Raw genomic sequence first — 17,709 nt, forward strand, 5'->3', positions numbered from 1 at the left:
TCACTACATGGCAATTTTGAACAGCACATCTGGAGGGCACGAAGTTGGGGAAAGATGATCTCGGCAGACCTTTCCTCCACTCCATCAGGGCAGTTCTTATGTGTCTACTATTGTGTTGCATTGCATTGCATTATTCCTTTTGCCCCTCTCACAAGCAGTCCAAGCGGCTTAGGTGGGGGTTCTCCTCCCCTCCACTTTATCCTCACAACAACCACCATGTGAAGGAAGTTTGTCAGAGAGTCAGTGGCTGGCCAAAGTTACCCAGCATGCTTTGTGGGCAAGAAGGGACGAGAACGCAGAACTCCCGGGTCCCAGTCCAGGCCTCTCACTCCACTACACCTCACTAGTTCTTCTTATTCTGAATTAACAGGTGCAGCCCAGCATCAAAGCAAGATACACTGTGTCCATGCAAAGGTAACCCTCACCTGTGGCTACAGCAAATGCAAAAGGTATAGTCTGTAAATTAGCCTCAAAGTTCAGCTGGAGGGAAAGAAAAAAATCTTGAAATGGTGTGCTGGACGTAGCCAAATGTTCGAGAACACCTTTGACTGAGCTGCAAAGTGTTCAGGGCAGGCGGGAAGCAAGAATCAAATAGCAGGCTCGCCTAAACACCCAGAAGCCTGCACAGGCAATGCCTTCACTATGCTGGGAGCGATGAAGGGCTTTTTTTACTGGACAAGAACTATCCCTCTGCTCAGTTTGCCAGAAGCACAGTTCAGCTGCCTGAGGGGCAACGCAAAACCTGCAAGGCCTTTGGCCAAGTTCTCCTAAGAGCAAGAGAAGAGGCCACTATGTAAGCCAAGAAAATGTTTCAGTTGCAAAAAGCAGAGGCTGTTTTGGCTTCACCACGCATGGGAAACATGCCTCGTGCTAATTGCATATTTCTAATTAACAGAAGGTTCCCAGATGCTCCCAATGATGAGAACACTGCATAAGAAATGACGTGAAGGAATACATTCCTGAAACAAGGAAAGGACGCAGGTGAAAGGGGGAGGCTGCAGTTTACCCAGGTTTCAGGAAAAGGATTCATGGCATAGCTTTCGGCTGTGGGGAATAGTTACTGGCAGGGGAAAAACCAGTCCTGTGACACAAGAAACACATGGGCCAGAGGAAGCTACACCCAAGGTATTGTTTTTTCTAGAAGTGGGAGAGAAACCACCCAACAAACCTCGAACAGTGGAAGGGGCAGCTTCAAGATGGAGGAACTTTCCTGTGTACTCACGACGAGTTTAACGTGTTTCATGTTTCAACATGACTACATGCATTAATGCCTAGATTAATGACATTAATGCCATTTGACTTGCACACAGGAGCTTCTGGGTCAAACCTTGACAAATATGAGAGTGAAACAACACATCACATTAATTGCAGAGTGTGTAGCTGAGCCATCTCTCCCTCCCTCCCTCCCCCCAGAGAATGTCTCATGTGCATCAGGCGTTTGGACTGAGCCCTCTCCCGATGCACCAGGAGGGAAGAATGAAATCCCCAAAGTCTGCACTCCCATCAATATTTTTTTCCTTTCCTTTTTGTTTTTCTAACCCCCATGCAGGAAGGGGGCTTCCAGGAAAATCTGATTCTGGCTCCTGCTAGTGAAGCGGATGATGCAGCCCCTAATGGGGATTCTTGCCTCAACTCAAAGCTTAACCCAAGATGTGAGGCACTATAACCCTTCAGACTGGGGGGTCCAGCTTGGAGCCAGTGTCACCTTTTTGATCCTAGTTCGTTTGGCACTCCCACTGGAGCTCCAGCTTTTCTTCACATGCCAAATCCCACCTAATTTTGCAGTGTTGGAGGAGTTACCAAGCTGAGTGCAAAATGCATGCATGCAAGGGCAAGTCCCAGAATCTTTACTAGAGGCAAATGGCTGACCTTTGACCCCGGCCTCCAAGCAGCTCAGAGATGCCAGAAAATGTCTAAAGCACCAGAAAGTGGCTCCAGTTCCTTCATCTTAGAATGCTAAGCATGGAAGAGTATTAGTGAACTGGCTCTGAAGGTAAAGAACATGTCCTACTGGGTCAGCCTCCCATCTTAGCCAGCATTGTCTGCTCACTGGTGGTAGTTCCCCAAACAGAGGGGTGTCTGGGCAAGGAAGATCCTTTCAGTGCAAAGGCTATGAATTGAACCCTCAGCCAGATTCACGCACAAGGCATTTGCCCAGCCCTTCAGGGGCAGACAGGCAAGTGTTCTTCACTGACAGCAGAACCAGTTCAGCCCCCACAGGCATCACTGGATCAGGTCTCTTGACTGGCTCTGGAATGAGGGGCTGCCTTGGAAGCCTGTTCAGAAACGTCAGCTGGTCCTGACTGTCTACCGCAGTGGTAACAGGACCTAAATATGGCTTGTTATCATCTCTCCTTTTGCATCATGCCTATTAGCATACACTCTAACTCTGAATGGCCTGAAGTGCAGTGGAGAAAGGGGCAATACAAATACAGTTCTTTTTAAAAAGAGAAAGAAATAAGACAATGGAAACACATTTCATTTCTTCTCGCCAAACAATTTCTTTCTACATTCGAAAGTTCCCCCTTAGAGCTGGGGATTGCTGACCCAGTGGCAGCGAAGATGAACCGAGAAAGCTGCCACATTCCCACTAGGGGTTTTAGGAGCCTTCATCTGCTAGTTTCTGAATTTAAATGGCTAATTGGAAGGAGTGGAGAGGCGAAAGAGCAAACCTTCCATTCTGCTATTGTCGGACTTTGTTTTCCTTTATTTTTACGGAGGTCAGAGGCAAGAGAAGCAAAAAGGGATAATTAAACGGTTCTTGAGCCATCGCAGAATGCAAGGCACATCCGGCAAAGCATGCCCTTTGCTGGTATTTCATGTGGGAAGCCACTGAGCACTAGAGGTTGGCACGGTCCTTCCAAGAAAAGCAGAATGACCTAGCCTTGGCATTCCTGAACCCAAGCTTGCTGATAAAAACACTTGGCTCCTCAACGCCAGTTGCCAAGGACTGCAGAGCTGAACGAAAGGAAAAACCTCTGCTCTCTGCCATCAGTCAGGCACGGGGCCACTGGAAAACTGCCTCCCAGGAGGAACAGCACAGCAAAGGAAACACCGGCCTGGCCCCATCTGTCAACAAGTGAAGGAGCCACTGAAGGTAGCTCGCTCACACACCCGTTCCAGGCAGAACACTTGGCTCCAGCTGCCTGGGATTGCAGACTCCTTCTTCCTTCACCCTTTGGCCAGAAGAGTGAGGCTGGGCTTGCGTGTGTGTGTGGGGGGGTGCCCATGTGCACACCTGTGGGGCACGGAGGGACACTATTTGAACAACCTGCGCTAAGCCACTTTGTGAATCATTGGACTGAAAGGAAGAGTATGCAGATACAACATAACGGATCCAGAATGCAGGGGAAGGGGAGCAACATTAATGTGGTGACCTGGAGAGAGGCATTAATGCTTCCCCATGCAGGTGAGAACATAGGAAGCATTGTGGTGGATCAATCAAAGGCCGATCTAGCTGTTCCCAAAGCAGCCAGCCAGGACGTACCTGCAATAACACTTCCACTCTCAGATTCCCAAGCAACTGGTATTCAGATGAGTTCTACCTCCACTGTGGTCATCAGGACCACTAACCACAGACAGCCTTCTCCTCCAGGACTTTGTCCAATTAAAGCCCCTTTACAGCCACCCAAGATTGTGCCCTGCACTGCATCCTGTGTGAGTGAATTCCAAGGTCTGACTCAGTGCCGTGTGAAGAAGCAACTCCTTTTATCTGTCGTGAATCTCCCGCCCTTCAGCTTGGTGAGGTGCCCCCAGGTTCTAGCACTATGGGGAAGGAGCCAGAGTCACTCCTATTCAGTCTCTCCACACCATGGCATGAGTCTGTACACACCTATGATGTCTCCTCATACTCACCATTGCCAGGCTAAATGATCTGTACAGGTTTTCAGGCATTTCCTAGCACTTGGGGGGAAAGCAACCTGAGCTGGCAGCTTGGCTTCCTATTTCTGCCACAATTACCATCCTAGACAGAGGCAGGGAGCAGGTGTCCCCTCAGTTCCATGTGTTCCCACTGCCTGAAGGCAATGCAGTGGTGACACTGGATGGGTACCAGTCCAGTCCAGTCGACAAACACGCTGCCTCCCCTCTCTCACAAGCACTCTGTACAATTTCAGTTCTGGATACGTGGAAGCTTTTCCTCTCCATTTCCAAGGTTCCTTCAAGCAACCGCCAAGATTCCATCAGTATCCACACGTTGTTTCTCTTTTTCTGTTTCCTCTCCATTACCACCCATCCTCTGACCCATACAGGTAAGCCCAGTGTTTATACCAATCATTTCTTTAATAAAGGGGGGAAGACTTCAGAGAAGCAGTCAAGCAGGTTGCTATGGCAAATGGACATTTTCCTATTTAACAACAGAACCAACAGTCTTGTACAATTCATTGATCTCAGCACAAATATGCTACTTGGATTATGCAAGTCACCCTGTTATTAAGTTATCCTAACCATTTTAATTGGAATTTTCTTATTTTTACTCTTATTTGTTTCAGCTTGGCAAACACAACCTTTCAACCCATTCTCCATCTCCCTCCCCAAATCAATGCCTACAAATTACACTCAGCTGAGGTATCTTCTTCTGGTTACCTTCAAGTTACGTGTCGTCCTCTGCCATCTTAAACAAAGTTTTGCAGCAGCATTAATTACCTTCGCCTCCACTGAAGAGCAACAGCTTTCCGTGTTCTCAGTGGAAAAGCAAATGCACCATGCAAAGGTGGCCTGAGAAAGTGATTGGGTTTTGTGTTATTAGTATTATGATTACTTTATTTTCATCACTGTTCCAGCTTAGAGATCCATATGCAACCATCTTATTTCAGCATTAATTAGTGTCACAAAGGGAAACACCAAAAGGTTAACAAAAGACTGTTAGTTTATAACACGCACTTCCCACTGCCAGAGCCGGCAATTCACCCTGCTTTCAGACTCATTAGCTATACAGACGGATTGCAGTTTGAGCTCAGGAACGGCTCACTTGCTGTGTGAGCAGAAGGTTCCTTTCTCTTCCTACACCTACCCTACTGCTAAATATGAAACGGATGACTTTAACTCTTTGTGGGGCAAACTCCAGGAGAACAAAGAGGAGAAGGTAAGAGCCTTCCTCAAAAAGCTCCGATACCTAATTGGACACAGTCATGTTCACAGGAGAGAACTTGACCCAAGAGGCCACAACTAGCTGTAGTCAGACTTTTTAAAATCTCAGATGTACCGAAAGCAACTTTCGTTTGGGTAACAGGGTGCATTCACAGAATAGTTTCCTAGCTTCTTGTCTTTCAGCTGAACAGCCAGGGACAGAACTTTAACAAGGACAGGAAGAGTTTGTTCTTCCTAACATAGTTTGGGAGGTTCAAAATCAAGGAACGTGATAACTTAAGCAGAAGCGAACCTGATAAGGGTCATTTGCAATGCTTTCTTGCCTTCAGAGTTCTTGTCTATTTCACCTTGGACTGGTGTTTTTCACTAAGTCAGTAACAGACGTCCTTTAATTACTGAACTTCAAGTATAGATATATGTGAAAGCAATGATACCATATCTCCTTTAAATAATTTCAAAACTCTGTTTTAAAACATTGGGGAGCTTGCTCTCCATCTGGCATGCATATCCTGAATGCTAGAAATCCTGAAATTTCAATCCCATCAAAACATTTGAAATGCTGCCCATGTGGTAGAAAAAATGCAAATTTTGTGGATTGGATCTTCTTGACTGATGGGGCCACCACACTCGAATTGGCTTCATCATTCAGCTTGTCCATGACTAAAATGTTAAACCCTCGTTCCCTTTGTCGAAGCCCTGTTTTTACTGTTGCTTTCTCCACTATTGCTGACAAGGGAGTTTGACATGGGACACAGGAAGGGAACCCGCAGAACAAGGACTGTGATGGTTCATATTATACACATGCACATGTATTAAAGCCTCAACACTTGTTTATTAGGAAAATAGATCCTTGGAAAGCAGGAGGGGGGAAGAGTCTGAACCACCTGCACACAGCACGCAACACGTCTCGCTACTCCAAGCGCCCCGCCTTGCCCAGTTCCAATTTCAGCTTCATCCTCATTTAAAATAACAACAGCAACTACTACGAAACAATTGATGCTTGATTTAACAGTATGAACTGTGCAGCTTTCCCCCCTGGTACTTGGTGTTCTGGATGATAGACATCCTGTGTGTATGTTAACCAAAATAAGAACATAACAGAAAAGAGGCGATTATAAGCAAATCTTCTTTACCCTTTCCTTTCTTTAGCTGTTGCTCCCTTGATAGGCAGGCTTGCAAGTCCTGCCGCATTCTCCCATTGCCCACAGATCTGAAAAGCACATAGAGTGGGCATCGTGGAATGTTTTGTTTAAAAAAACCAGAGAAGTAGAAAACCATATATTAAAATTGAAAACACCTTCCAGGTCTCAGCCAGAAAGGCCACATGCTTGACTTTTCATTTTTCCTTTCCAGGTGGCCTTTAAACAGAAGGGAAAGCATCAGCGGCATCCCAGCTGGGATAGCATTTCCTGCCATTGCAGAAATAGAGACACAATTACAGCTGCAATCTCTACCTAACTCTGTGACCTTGGAGTCATTAACTCCAATGAAAGACACATTCCAACATTATATTATTTTATGTTACAAGGTGTGTGGTGGGGGTGGGGGGAAGCAAATTAGAGAACGCCTTCAAAATGCCTGACACATTTAATAAACAAAGGAGATTACGAGCCTCTTTACTACTGTGCCCTTCAGTCCAATTGGTTACAGTTGATTTCTGCAGGCACTAGTTTAATCTCTCTCTCTTTTCTCCTCTACCACCAGCAATAGTTGGGTTTTTGTTTTGTTCTTTAAGGGTGAAATGACAAGTACAAGAGATGTATAAGGAATGCATTTGATACAGAATTCTGCATCCAGAATTCTGCATCCAGAATTCTGTGATGCAGTCTGGAGCTCTTTGGGCCTGGGTGTAAGAGTCCCCATTTGAAGCAATGGAGTTCTCAGCTCTAATTCCACCTCTTTATCGCTAGCCCACATCCCAGGATCCAGGCTAGTATCAGATATCATCTCCTCCTCCTTCCAAGAGTTGGTGCTCTTACAAGGGGTAGTGTCCAGTGATCTCACTCCAAAACTCAAATACCACTAGCAGAGCTCCATCAAATCCTTCCATTGCACAGGACTAGTGCAAACACAAGACACAACCAATGGCACAACTGGTTGCACAGTCACACTTGCACAAACATAACGTTAGCTCTTGTGCATAGTTCAGAATGTGCTTTCTGTTAGCACCATGTTGCTTGCACTAACAGAAGGAGGCCCCATATGCCGAAGGCTCACGATGCCAGAAAGACAGCAACCCTTCCCACTCCTAAGAGAAAGTACAATATCCAAACATTTAGTAAGCTGACCTATTTATGCATATGTTAAAATAGGCATTTTCCAGTGTGGGTTTCCGGGCTCAAGGCACAGAAAAGACAACTGAGGAAATTATAATCCCACCCCACACCCTGTCAATCTCTGCACTGAGCTACAGCAAAGAAACACTGGAACCAGGCAGGTTTGTAAGGGGGCAAAGGCATGCACTGCTTTCTATCTATTTTTTAAAGAGCCAAACCAAAGGAGGAATAACTCCATGAATTGCAAAAGAGAGTATCCAGCCTCGAAGATGCTAATTCAGGGCCCTGAGGGATCTAATCAACCCCTTTGTTGAAGTAAAGATAAAACTTTCTGACAGCAAATGCTATTCTGATAAAATGGAATTTTCAATTATGCTATGAGCATCTGGTCCGTGCCGTCGTTTATGGAGCACGGCGCCGCACATCTTTGCAGTGTCAGAAGCTATTCCACGCAGGCGGCTCCCCCTGCTCCTGAGTAGCTGGGAAGGAGACCTATAGGGGGAGGAGAGTGAGAGAGAATGCGCTTTTTCACATGCAATGCCATACATCGGCCTGCGCTTGAAGTGGTTTGCTGTATAAACAAAAAATTGCCGGGAACACGGCTCACCTTCTGTCCCACCACCTTGCCTGCAGCCGCGACAGCACACCTGGCACAAACACGGCGAGAGGGGGAAGCCATTCAGCAGCCGGCCACTAGATCTGCCAGGAAATTTCAACCCACTGAGGCACTCAATGTGGTTTAGCAGATGCTGGACAACTGCCCTCTTTCTGCAGTCCCAAGCAAGCAACAGAAAGAACTTGGGGCAGGCTCTCACTAGGGATGGGGGAGAACATTTTTCCAGTTCACATCAATATGCAAATGTCCCTAGTTTCTCTCTTTTGAGGCTCTGCATGAACCAACACACAGATCCTTCAAAAGGCTCACCTCTCCAAATTCTGCAGAGGAATTCTCCAATGCCAAACCAGCGTAGATGTGTGAACCAGCGTAGATGTGTGTATATTAAAGCAAATAAGAGTCTTTTATATTTTCTATTATACTGCCATTTTCAGGGAGAGCAGATGACATAAACTGTCAGACCTGACCCAGAGGTCACTATAAAAGTGGCAAGCTTTTGTGCAGCTGCTATAATGTTGCATAAAGTGAAATTAGTAGATATTCATGGATTGTAATAATTTAATTTCAGGTTTGGTGCACTTCTTGATTTTAAGTACGATTGTCATGATTTTCATATAGGTCTGATTTGTATGTATTATGCATTTTGTTTAATTATTTGTTTTACTATTCCTGTGTTGCCTTTTACTGGTCTGTAACCAAAATAAAGCAATTCATTCCTACTACAGTGTGTTACATAAATCGTCTGCCAAAAAAAAGTGTATTCAAAGCAAGCGAGCATACAAAAAGGCATGGATTGGGAGAAATCTGCACAAATATCCTAAGGTATTTTCAAGCAGAAAACTATTTTTTCCAGTTCCGAGAAAGTTGAACTTAAGATCTGGAAAAAGAGAAAAAGGAAAAGTGACAGATTTGCCAGCTCTACCTAACATAGATGGATGGTGGCCTTTGAGACCACCAAACAAAGTAACAGACTCTGGTGGCAGACTGGTGAGTCACCTCTTGCCCAGACTGGGCCAAAGGTCTTTCTGAGACCCTCCCCAGTGGAATAAAATGGGAGTCAAAAGAATATGGGAGTGTCACCCATGAGTCCCTGAATGGGAAGCAAAGTCCTCCCCAACACTGTGTCCATGCAGGAAGCTGTGAACCTGGGCCCAGACCAGACCCAGCTCTGGATGGTGGAAAGTACTTGACCACAGCCAACCTGTGGCCTGTCTCGCCTACCCATACCTAGAACCAAAGGAAGCAACATTTTGAACTACGGTCCTGCTTTATTGGGTAAGCTGGGGCCAGTCACTAACTCTCAGACTAAGCTACTTTACAAGACTGCTGTGAACATCACAAGCGACAGAGAGATGCTAACCTGAGCAAGGGCAGAATTAAAAAAAAAACAATAGTAATCGTAAAAACATCACTACGAAAGAAGCCCAAGATGTCTTTGCACTATCTGGGGTGTTGCTTATCTGTATCCACTTAAACGCACGCTGCACAATTAACTCCACCACAGAGGAGGAGAAAACCACGCATGGAACTGATGTTCTTAGTCTAGCAGGGCAATATATAATGCTAATGTAAGATCTGATGCACAAATCCTTCCTATCTTTCTTATTTTTCCTTCTTTCCTACTCTCAGAAGAGAAGAAAAGAAAAGAAAAGAAAAGAAAAGAAAAGAAAAGAAAAGAAAAGAAAAGAGCATGTTTCTAGTCCTTATGTACAATAATAGGCAATGCCTTAACAGCAATGCTTGCTAAGATCTTGGAAGCCAGAGAAGCTGAGCAGGGCTTCCATTAGTCAAGGAGTACCGTCCAGTTCGTCAGTCCCCAAGATATGTGGAGTGAGACTGCTATGCACTGTGAGAACATACCTGTGGGGGCTCCTTCCTTCTGGCCCACACAGACTAGCTTCTCCATGTCTGAGAAGGAGGGGAAAAGTATCAACCCTTCTTCACAGCCTTTCCCCTCCTCATCCTCATGCTTTCTCAGGAGACCCTTCTTCCCTCCAAGGCTCACTTGAGCAAGCCTCCCATAGCAGGCTTGGGGATCTTTGACCCCACTGACTGAGGCTGATGGGAGTTGGAGTATAATAGCATCTCATGCTCCAGATATTGTCTGATAACAACTCCTGCCACCCTGACTCTAGGCCAGAGGTGGCCTGGCTTGCTCAACAGGAGAGCCACATACATACCTGTCAGGTAAATGTCAGGTGTTTAAGAGCTGCAAGTGGGCGGCAAGCCATGAGCCACAAAATAAACTCAAAGAGCAACATCCTGAGCCTCATTCTGGCACTCCTGATATAGCCCAGGCTTGTTGAGGCTGATGGGAGCTGAGATCCAACCACATCTAAGGGACGAACATCTTCCCCACCCCATCCTAGATTCTTGAATGCGCCTCCCAACCTTTTCTCTTTATAACTAAATTATGCATAGCAAAATATATAGACGGCTTCTGTTTGCATATAATTTACAGAGGGAACAGAATATGGCTTTTCAGTATGGCTTTTATCAGGCATATGGAATATGGCTTTTATTAGCACTTTATGAAGACGAACCTTACTGCAGAAATGTGGGTTGTGAGAACAGTGGGTTTTGTCAACACAGATTATGCACGACTGCAAAGAGCTATGGATCCTACATTATGCATTTTTAACAGCAGAATTTGGAATTATGAAAGAGCCGCCAAATAAATACATCAAGTATGTACAAGGCGAGTTCCTTGCCCCTTTTGAAATATGAAGAGATGATTCATTTGTAGGCAGGTACTCTCCTGCCGGCACAACCCAAGAAACGCGGCATTCGTGTGGGTTCCGGTATGTTCCATTTGGTATCAATTAGCAGGGGAAGGAAAACAATTCAGTGCGGTAATGAACTCCAAATTGGGTGCATATTAGAGCAATTAAAAGCAATCTCTCCAACTGATGAAATTATTCTAATCAATCACTAAGACCATCAAAAAGGAAAAAAAATAGTTAAGCGGGACTGGGCAGGATTCCGACTGCTAAAGTAAAATGAGTGGCAGGAGTCAGGAAGACGCTGCTGCTCCGGCCCCCCGGCCCCCTCCCCCCCCCCAGTCTCTGTAATGCGCACAGACAGACTGTGCTTCGGAAGATCATCCACCAAGAGGGGAAGCCTCAATTATTCAACAGGGGGAAAGGAAGAGCCACGGACTTCCTGTAAAGACAAACCCAAGTGCTCAGGGTCATGGCTGAAAGTCGCTCCATTAAGGCACAGACAAGCAAGCGGATTCCAGTCACAGGCTTCACTGCGGCAGGAAAATGTTTGTCCGGACCTTCCACATCTCTCCTTTTATCTGAGAGGCTCCAAATTTGGGGAAGCTGATCTCCTTCTGTCTCTCCCTCTTTCCTTCAAGCCCTCATTGATCCCCCAATTACTCTGCTTCGTTCTCATCAGTCTTGCTTTCTTTGACAAATTCTAAATAACGGTATTGCCAATTAAGCTGTCCAAGGCCGTAGCTGAGATGTCAGCTGCGCAGAGTGAGATTCCCCGTGGATTGTGATCATAATGTACACTGATATCATGTCTAAAATAGGGATGTGTAAAACTCCCAGGAGGAACTCGTCTTTGAAATCTATTTTTCCCAAGGTAAGATTACCATTAAAAAAAAACCCAGCCCTTCATGACCTGCCTGATTTTTGATCATCCCGTTCACACAAGAAAACTCCCTACATTGAAACTATCGACGACCATAGATGCTTTAGTACATAATTACTTTCTTCTTTTTTAATGTGCAGGATTACTTTTAGTCATGCTACATGGATATTTTTGGGGGTTGGGGGGAAATGATAGGTGTTCTCAACTGCCTGTCCTCGGTACAGTAAAACCACATGGAACAGTGATGGTCACCCATCTGAACCACTTCAAAAGGTATCGGATTAATTCATGAAGCTTAAGGAGATTTAAATCTCTGCTAGTCCTGGGCAGCAATGCTATCTTTAGTAGCAGAGGCAGTATGCCTCTGTCCATCAGTTGCTGGGGAACGTGAGTGAGACGACGCTGTTGCACTCTTGTCACAGAATCATTGAACGGTGGAGTCAGACGGGGCCAGGTCCTGTTGTTGCAGGACACCGAGTTACACTATCTCATTCAGAGGACTGTCCAGATGCTTCTCGAATGTGCCTAGTGATGGAGAGCCCACAACCTCCCATAGTAATAGGTTCCATTGCCGCACTGCCCTGACAGTGAGGAAATTCGTGCCTGTGGGTTTCCTGTGGGTGGCCGGATGGTCTCTGTATGGACAGGATGCTCAACTGGGTGGTCCCTTGGTCTGATCCAGGACTCTTCATACATCCTTCACCAGGTAATGTTAAGGCACCTTCCCTTCCACACCCCACTGCATGAGAACGAGGTCCATCCTGAACAAAACAAGAACTGAAACTGTTTCTCACATCTCCCTAACCTCAACGGCCGAGAGGACGAGGCACTTGCTTGAAACCAAAAACTGAGCATCTTAGATTTACCCTGTGTATAGGATCCAGTGGAATCAGCTCAATTGTACCAGCTTGCTCCAGTCAAACCCCAAGATTTAGGCATACCCAAGTATGCAGCTCCCTTTCAAATTTGCCATAGCACCACCCTTGTTGGACCTCAAACTGCTTTTCAAAATCATCCTCAGTTTTCAAGGATATTTACCAAATATCACTGCAGGGAGAGATGCTATGTTACAAAAACATGGAAACGCGCTGCATGCGTTCTTGGATCCTGGCCCTCCAAAGTTGGCCACAGCATAGATTATGTCCCAATGACATAGAAGTACCATCTCTCCAATATGCAGACATAAGTGCATCACTTGTTTAACCAGAACAAAAGGTATCAGAAGACTAAGAGGAACTGCAAGGTTTATAGAAATAGCCTTGCAGGGATAATCCTTGGGTTGGGAGAACTGGGCCCAGAAAGGGACCCTAAAAGCATGTTAAGACAATTCCTGGCACCAGAGTCCACAGGTCTTAGTAACTCAGGGAGGGAGTCCCCCCAAGGCCCCCCAAAAACCCAGAACCAGCATGAATCTCCAGCCCCAAAGATCCTAGATCATCCCTTTTGGACTCTTCATGACCACCATCAGCACATCCAATCAACTCTTTTTTTTCAAAAGTCTTTCTTTTCTATATAGGAAAAATCATAAATGCTAAGCTATTTCAGAAGGAGTCTTGGCCTGGGAAGAATTTAAACTTCCACAGCACAGGTCTATAAATGTTTAATTTTTTCATCTCTGCCATAAGAAGGTTGCCCAGGAAATACATTATCGCAGAAGATGTCATTGCTTTCCCATTAAGCATGGCTGGTGGTGGAGAATTGAGAAGTGACCACCACAGACTCCCATTTAGAAGGTTTCCCAGGGTTAACTGAACCCACTATACTCAATATACCAAGAACAGATGTCACACACCACTTTGGGTGGGGGGGAAAGCATTTTCAGTGGGCCCAGGGCTGTAGCCAGCTTGTCTTTCTGGCTGGAGCTGCCACATTTCACAAGTGGGGGCCTGAAAGAAATGTACAGAACGTGAGTAGAATGGCCAATGTTGCATCACCAAAAAGGAGGAAATTTGTCACCCCACAAACACCCTCGAAAAAGGGAAATTAGCTTACGATATGTATGCTAACTTAGAAGTATAGACACAGACTTAGAAATATCTACCACTCTTTAGCTCCACTGAGAGAACTTGGGCTATGTGGAAGTACAGAAATGAAACTGTCGTTGTCATCATCATCATCATCATCAACAACAACAACAACTCAGAATACAAGTACAAAATATAAGTCAAAAAGTGAAGGTTGTGACCAGGCGACTTGTGCATAAGATGCCACTTTGGAATCATTAAAAAAGAAGAAGAAACGTGTCATGCCAAGAAGATAAAAGAGAGCAGAGATCTGCATAACATTTGGACATGGTGGGTGATGCATATGGGTGCCAGTGACTGGGCAGGTCGAGATGGGAGAAGGCCCTCTCAAGCGACCTGGTCCCAAGTTGTTCCAGCCTCCTTATGCTAGAACCAGCCTTCAAACTGCCCTGCTAGCAGCCAGGCCGTTCCCCAGGAAGTGGCCTGCGGATCCAGGAAAGCACCAGATTCTGGGCCAGCGTGAAGGGCGGCGCTACGCCGAGCACATTGCAGCAATCCATTCTCAAGGTTGCTGGCATCTGTCCCACGGGGGCCAAGCTATCCCTGTCCCTGGCAGGCCATAAGCTGGTCAAAGGCACTCAGGCCATCCCTTGAGGCCCTTGAGATGGAGTCAAGGGTGGAGCTGGGAGGTCCCCCAAGCCACAAACCCACCCTTTCAACAGGAGTGCAAACCCAGCCAGGACGGGGAAAGAGCCTAGCTCCTGGACTTGGGTGCTGCAGGAGTGAGTCGTCCCCATCTTGCCACAGTTGCAGTTCAGGTTATTGGTACTCATCCAGCCTATTACTGTGTTTGGGCCCTGATCCAGGGCTTACATGGCCTCACCTGATTCGATATGACAGGGAGATAGTGGTGTGAGCGTAGAGCACTGAAGCACATGGCTCCATACCTCCTAAAGGCCACTTCCAGTGGCTTCATACACACTTTAAACTGTACGGAGGACAGGGTGGGACCCTGTGGAACCCCAAAGTTTAACTCAAGGGACCAAGGAATAGTCCTCCAATTCTACTCTCAGAAATAGACCCTGCTGGTAAGACTGGAATGAAATGCAGATGAAGATGGACAGCTTTTGAAAAGCTCTTGCTTGGAGGATGGCCGAAGGAAAAGGGCACTGTCTTTCTCTCACAGTCACTCACAAACTGTGGTTTCCCTCCTTGTTGCAAGAGGCCGCACGGTGGGGGCTAATGTTTGAGATTTTGCAACATAAAAGCCTCCCATTTATGGAATAACCCATCTTTTTGCCTTTCATATTCAATGCTATTAAAGATTTTCTAATAAAAAGGAGAAAAATCAATGTCTGAAAAATAGCTTTTTTCCCAATCTAGGAGCATCCCCCGTTGTTTGGAGAGATGGGGAAGCAGCATTTTCTCCTAGTTTCATATTTGTTACATTTGAAAAATCCCTGGGAATTAATTCCAAAGAAAAAATATCAAAGGAAATCAATGGAGGGAGATGGGAGTCTCCACACACACGTGTGCATGCAAATGTGCCACTGGCTCTCGAAAATAAACATTATGTGGACCTATAAAGATTAGTGTCCTCTTTATAAGGATTACGTGTGTATAGAACAGGTGCAGAACCTCAGGCCCAGGAACCGAATGTGGTTCTCCCAGGGTCCCACACCCCTCCAGAGTTCCACAGGAGACTGCTCCCCCTTTCTCCTGGTCACCCACTATTTGGTGTCTTCCTAGCTTGGGCACAGTTTTTCCCCTATTGTGGAAGTTTGAAAGGCCTCTTCTAAAGCTTTGCAAGCATTAGGCTGTAATATGCAGTTGTGTTTGCTTTTGGTCCCATCCACCACTGGAACAGAGCCTGAAAGATTCCCCAAGTTGTTTGGAGTTTGTACCCAGGAAGGGAGGGAGTGGGGGAGAAGGGGGTACGTGGGCCTTGTTTGCAAATTGGTGGGGATATTAAAATTGTTAACATACTTCTGGAGAAGATATAAAGCTGGTGTGCACAAGACACCCAACATGCTCCCAAAAAATCTGAAAATAGAACAACTTCACACTTCTTTTTCCAGACCCACTGTGGCTGCACCCACCTTGCAGAATGCCGAGCCAACAAATACTCCTTGAGCCCAACACTCCACTGGTTTAGGCGGTATGTAAAAACAGAACTCTTTAATAAGAAGGCATTTGGTTAAAAGTTTTAATAATCCTTGGGTGCGGTTGCTTTTTATAGCCCTTATGGTGAACTGCTGTTCTTACAAACTGTTCTTGTTTATTTATTTGTTATTGTTTCAAAAAAAAAAAAAGGATTGTTTGAAATTTTACTGATTTTGTCTGTTCACCATCTTGAGTTCCCTCCAAGGGAACTAGGTGTGATAGAAGCTTTATAAATAGACAGACAGATAGATGGCAATTCCATTTCAAATGTGCCACCTGCAATATAATATGTGAGCTCTTATGGGATCCAGACATACGCAACCTTTTCTGGGACACTCCATCCCCCCTACTCCCACCAGCTGATGTCTTGTCCCCATATCCCCCCAGCATTCTGTGGCCATCAAGTACGCTCCTTCATTATACTACTGTCTTAGGTTATTTCTGCCCCTTGATCCCCCAAACACAAATTATCTGTATCCTCTAGAAACCAAGAGGTCCCAAGAACATTAATATCTCCCTTCTGTTTCTTGGTAACTTCATAATTGTCCTTCTCAGGAGATACCATCCTGGTAGCCTTGAAAATACCAAAAGTCAATTCCATGGAGGCTCAGAATGGTGCCTTTTGTGTCCTAGTGCCAACTTCCTGCAGCTCTCGATCACTAAAATCATGCCAACACCAACCTTTCCAAGGTTTTTATGCCTACTGAAAATGTACCTCTTCCAACAAGCATTCCTGGAAAGATAATCTTGTCTTCAAGGGTACAACAATCATATACAGTATTTTATTGTGGCCTTATACTGCATTGGTTTGTGCATCAAAAAAACCCTAAACGTTTTGTACATCAAAAAACTGCAAACTCTTCCTTCCATACAAGCAATTCATAAATATCGTTAAGTAGTTAAATAATACAGCCAGTAATTCAGCACCTCCATTCACTCTTAATAGACAGGAGACTCACAGCCGGTACTCCCACAGAAAGCACACCAAAACACAGATGCAATGGATCCCCCTTCACAGCCGTAAATGAGATTCTGCTAGGAAAAGGGGGCAGTTGCTGAGCCAGCAAGTAACGAAGATATGCTTAAAGAACGCAAGCCATGTCCATAGGTTTAGCTTTCCAGTCTTACACACAGGCATTCAATTATGTGGCTCTCGTCAAAACACCAGTCCACTGCAGGCTCTCCTTGAACCCAAATCCTCCCGTCACTCCCCCGTCTTTTCTGAATCTCATCCTGTGAGATCTAACCATGCAAGCACCGAGGGAGAAACCCAGTTTCAAAAAGGCCCTCAGCTGAGCTGCTCAGCAACTCTGCAACAGGCAAAATTGATCGCATGGGACCTTCCCTTATGAGAAAAAGGCATTTTGCAGCAGGTCAAACCAACATTGTTTATCAAGCAGCACAGACAAGTCTTTCAAAGCTTCATTGTCTGGATGAGAAATGATGCTGGCTTTCTCAAAGTGCCTCCCTGGATGAATCTGAGGCCTGTGACTGCGCTCGCAGGTTTGTGAGGGCTTGACCACAGCCAGGGCCTAGGGCAAGCCCTGGCTCCAAAAAGGATGGATGAAGTTGCCCTGGAGGACAAATAAATTGCAGGAATTTTTGCCACAGATCCACACCTGACATAGAAACGTGCATCTGAGCATGTACTTAGTGTATTTCCCTCGTTGTTGGGTAACCTCCACACATTTGAGATGAGACAGAGAGCCTTCACCTTTGAGAAACAAGAATGGATTCCTGGGAGCTCTCCACTTTTCTCAGCATGGCTACACATAGAAGCCACCTCCACCATGTTTGTCAAAAGGGAGTGAGCTTTTCAAAATAGGTTATACTATCCATAAATGTTCATCGCTAAATGCAGCAGCAAGGCCCTGGATCCCAAATTTTCTGGAACAAAAAGTTTCCTATGACAGAGGCTGCACCAGTCATTTCACTGCAGGATGCTCTCGAGATAGATGGTCCAAGCACAGGGGTGGAATCTGCAGCCAAATATGGCTTT

At 45.6% G+C, this 17,709-nt stretch overlaps 1 protein-coding gene across 1 annotated transcript in view; it reads right to left on the reverse strand.

Moving 5' to 3' along the window:
* PCDH19 (protocadherin 19) overlaps nucleotides 1-17,709 on the reverse strand; it is a 118,219-nt gene that overhangs the window by 25,861 nt on the left and 74,649 nt on the right. The window lies entirely within an intron of this gene.

This window comes from Varanus komodoensis, unplaced genomic scaffold, assembly GCF_004798865.1.
Source record: "Varanus komodoensis strain SLA01 unplaced genomic scaffold, ASM479886v1 scaffold18_3, whole genome shotgun sequence".
Lineage (NCBI taxonomy): Eukaryota > Metazoa > Chordata > Lepidosauria > Squamata > Varanidae > Varanus > Varanus komodoensis.